The following is a 4,545-nucleotide window of genomic DNA, read 5'->3' as shown; positions in this document are numbered from 1 at the left end:
GGCGAGATTCAGCTCCTAAACTCGGGGGCCCAGGCCTGAATGGGACCAGAGGCAGGGCTGCCCTGCTCCTGAGTCCCTGAGCTCCTGGCCGACGACTCCTGAAATCCCCCAGCCTGAGGTGAGGACCTTAGCACAAAACCTTGAGGGGGTGTAAAGGGCAGCTGTGGGTGTGGGGGACTGAGGAACATGCGGGGTGAGCAGTTAGGGAAAGCAGGCCCTGCTTTACACACATCCCCACTTCCCTGTGGCCACATGCAGCTGGGATGCTTGGCCTCAGGGAGGACGGTGGTGGCCTGTCTACCCGGCCTGGTGCAGTGGTCTGGAATCTCTTCTGGGAACAGGGACACAGCAATGCACAGACCTGGATGGGAGGTCCAGTTGATGGTGACACAGGTATGTCCCCTCTGCCACGCTGTGCAGCTTGGGCAGCCCAGCGAAGCTCTGCGGTGAGGCTACAACGTCCCCCTCAGCTCCCGCATGGCCGTCTACCCCTGAGAAGAGACAGGAGCGAGCCACTGTTCTGTAGACTGAGGACAGCCTTGCACTGCAGGCAGAGAATCGGATTGTTTCTCTCTGCATGGGCCCAGGGAGGCACACCCAGCTCGACACATTCTTCTCTGCGGAGTCACCAGTGGCCACACTTGAGCCGGGCACAGCTGGAGCTCACGGACCCACACATGGAAAATCACCCACAGACGACTCTGCTCCTCAGGAGAGACTCAGGGGCTGAGGGTTTGGAAAAACAGAGAAGTACCACGGTGAGCAACTGGGCAAGCACATGCATGCGCGCACGCGCACACACACACACACAAACGTAGATACACAAACACACGCGATGCACAGGTAGCCTCATGCTGCCCTTCCTGCCGGAGCTGCCTGAATGGCCCTCAACGCCGGTCCCAAAGCCGGTTCCGTTTCTTTCTTGAGACGATACTAAATTACTTATCCTTTGGACTGGTGTTTTGACTATGAGCCCTAATGGGCAAGGAACACCTTCTCAAGACGCTGTTCAAATGCCCCAGGCATGCGGCTCAGTCCCAGTGCTTCTGCTCACGACAAACTCCTCCCACTCACAGAATCCAGGGCTGAAAGGGCACAGGGTGGCCCGAGTCCCCCTTTACCATAAAGAAAACTGGGTCCCAGAGTGCGAAGTGCCTGCCCATTTTATTCATTCACTTTTCTCCTTTGAAAATAACAGACCCCACTTCCTAACACAGAAACACGACGTTGGTAAGAGCTGAGTGGGCCACCTGGGATGTGACACCCACTCGCTCCTGTGGAACCACGTCACTGACTGGGGATTCCTGGACCCGGGACTCCCTGCTCCTGGCCCTTCCTGCCACCCGCACATTTCCATCAGTTTCCTCCGTCGCTGCCCCTGCCCGCACCTGGGCATCTGCTGTGGGCTTCCCTCTTGAAGTTTTTGTTTCTTTACTGGTAACTCGCTTGAAGATGTTGCTGTTCCCACCCTTTGATTATTGTAAAATTTGAGTACGCAATTCTTTCTTTTTTTTTTCATGGATCGGTTAAGAATAATAGTGTAGGTTAGAGGTAGCAGTGACTTGGAACCATCTCCAAGACATCTTGTTAAATGAAAACTCAAGTTGCAAGATATTTATGTAGTGTGATTTCAATGCTGTTAATCTTTGTATTTGCCTATGTAAATATATATTTCTTTTTTTAATTCAATATTTATATTGATTACAAAATGATCATCACAATAAGTGTAGTTAACATCTGTCACTAACTCTCTTAGCAACTTTCCAATATGAAGGCAGTATTATTAACTGCAGTCGCCATGGGTGTTTCCCCATTTGGGCAAACTTTAGGGATATTCTTTATGGTAATTTCTTCCACTAAGAAAGATCTGCTCTCACATTAATGTTCTGAGTGAGAAGGGAATTCATGTATTTTCTTTCCTACGAAGGTGTGTCCTGTCACGGGGGTGGGGAGAGCAGGGAGGAGGTGAGGGAGGAATGGTGCTGTGGGTGGGATTTGAAGAGCTGGAGGAAGGGTCTCCCCCACCAGGGTCCTACAGAACCTGAAACACCACGATGAAAATATCGATGCGAAGTGCTGAGGTTGATTATGTTTAAGAGTTTGTTAGGAAGTAATTGTTTAGAACTGAGAAAGCATTCCCTGTAGAAACCATGTCATTAGTGGAGGATTAACTTTTCAAACACATCCACAAGACGTATTCAATCGTTGTACCGTACTGGCTGTGTCACATAGGGCAGTAGTTGTTGGCTGCCTCAGTTTCCTCAGCTGTAAAGTGGGGGTGTACGTCATCTGTGTCACAGCGTTGTAGGGAAGATTACATGGACTTGTACATGTAGAGCACTTGGAACAATGACGGGCACATAATTTGGGTTACATTTATTGTTGTTATTATTATTTGTAGCAAAACTATAATATGCTTCAGCCCCTCTGTCCCTGGAGCCCTTCTGAGTCTGAGGAAGGGCCCAGAAGCCACAGTGGGGTGGGGGTCCCTCGGAGGGTGAGGGCTGAGGGCCAGAACTCCCAGCCTGAGGGTCCCAAGGCAGCAACTAGGAGTAGGGTGCAGTGGAGAGGACCCAAGACTGAAGTGGCTACCCCGCCAGCATGACTTCGTCAGCTGTGTCCCCAGAATGGAGTCTTCCTGAACTCCCAGGGCAGGTCAGCCTTCGGGTCAAACTCTTTAGGGCATGCCGCTCTATGACACAAACTCTTTAGGACCAGGCAACGTGAGAGCTGGTGTTTGCCGGGTGTGGGCATGTGGGAGCACGTGGGGCACCTGAAAGGGGACGAGCAAGACAAGAACCGTCTCCTGTGAGTTTGTGCAGGGCAGTCCAACTGCTTCACAAAACCCTGGGTTAAAGGTCTTGTCCAACACATCAGCAGAAAGGTCCTTTATCTGTGTTGGGTTGGACTTTGCTGCAGACAGATTTCCCCAAGGCCAGCTAAGAATTACTGAAAACAGAGGCAGAGCCTTCCAGGTCCTCCCGGTCTCTTGCATCGCCCTTTCCTTCCCCTTCCCGTGCCTTCTGAGCTAAAGGGCATAAAGGAGACAGGCAGGAAAAGGGAGGAGGCGCTGCCGGTTTCCTCGGGGTGGCCAAAGGGCCCTCCGTGCACAGCCTGGGGGGCAGCAGCTCTCTGCCAGGGGCACGCGCCCCCCAGAGCCAGAACCCACAGGGGACAGCGTGGGGAGGGGCTCCACACTGCAGGGTGGACGGAAGACAGAAGGCGACTCCAGGAGCACGGCGACTGGGGCCGGCGGTCAGTCCTTCTGTCGGGTTGGATCCAGCTCAGGCACTGTGGGGCCCCCTATTTTCCCTGCAGCCCAGGTCCTGTCTTCACAGCCGGTTCTGTCTCGCCTCACAGATCGCTTTCTCTGGGCACTGTCACAGCCATCAGCTCAGGCGTCACACTTCCAGCTAATGTTCTCTTCACTGTGGTCCTAGGGGGTTTACAGAGTAGAGCATTAAATAATTATTGTATATATTTATATGCGTTCAGACAGATATTTTGTATTCTTTCACACGCATAGTTCTAGTCTATAATCTGCACATACAGCAATTCATCCTCACAAACACTTTCTAAAATATTCTGGAGTTGGAGTCATTTCAAAGTGCTTTGAGTTATACAGGGTGAGGCCTCTGAGGTGAGGGTTGTCCTCGGAACGCCTCCTGCGACGCTATGTATTCCACCCGACAAGTATTTACTGAGCCCCTACGGTGTACCAGCCACATTCCGAGAGCTGGCCACGCTGCGGCAGACAGACAGACGTCGTCTCCGATGTCGTGGAATGTGGCATTGTTCCAGATGAAGTGGCGTTTCCAGAATTACACAACTTGCTCTTGTCCCTTCTCTCTGCACCCGCTCCCAGCACTGTTGGTCTCATTTGCTGCAGGTATTAACAGAGATCGGTGATTAATATTTATAATTTAAAATAGATATTTCTCATTTCCCGTTACATCCAGTTCTCACTCATTTCCCAAAGTGAAAATGACTTGTGTTTGAGCAACCATCGGTCATCATGATAATGAGTCAGATGCCTAACCTGAGGTGAGACCGAAATGAAATTGTGTGGGAGATCTGTTGGGAGTGAATCGTGCCCCGTTAAAAGATGTGCTGAAGTCCTAACCCACACGGGATGTCCACTTTAGATCAGGGCTTTTCAACTTGGGCACTATGGACATTTTGGACTACAAACGTCTTGGTTGTGGGGCCATCCTGAGCACTGTGGGATGTCAGCCGCACCCCTGGCCTCCACCCACTAGAGGCCCGTAGTACCTCTCCCTGGTCATGACAACCAGAAATGTCTCTAGATATTACTGACTGCCCCCTGAGGGGGAAATTGCCCCCCGTGAGAATCAATGATTTACATCATCAACCAGGAGGTTGATGCTTGATGTGTGTCTATAACAAAGTTTTCGACTGTGAACAGAAGTTCTGAAAAGTTGGCTTAACCAGGACAAAGAAAGCGAAGTCATTGTGAGTTGAATTGTCTTCCCCAAAAAGGTAGATTGAAGTCCTAATCCGGGTACCTGTGATTGTGAACTTACT

At 51.1% G+C, this 4,545-nt stretch overlaps 1 long non-coding RNA gene across 1 annotated transcript; it reads right to left on the bottom strand.

Annotated features, from left to right (window-relative positions):
- Nucleotides 1-2,361: 2,361 nt before the first annotated feature.
- LOC138919330 (uncharacterized) lies at nt 2,362-3,883 on the bottom strand. The gene is made up of 2 exons (XR_011429456.1): nt 3,720-3,883; nt 2,362-3,436 (listed from the first exon to the last, which is right to left on the bottom strand). It is a non-coding gene; the product is annotated as an uncharacterized lncRNA (long non-coding RNA).
- Nucleotides 3,884-4,545: the final 662 nt, after the last annotated feature.

Source organism: Equus caballus, chromosome 20 (assembly GCF_041296265.1).
Source record: "Equus caballus isolate H_3958 breed thoroughbred chromosome 20, TB-T2T, whole genome shotgun sequence".
Classification (NCBI taxonomy): Eukaryota; Metazoa; Chordata; class Mammalia; order Perissodactyla; family Equidae; genus Equus; species Equus caballus.
The sequence above is the reverse complement of the archived record's forward strand: the minus strand, read 5'-3'. Positions and strand labels throughout refer to the sequence as shown.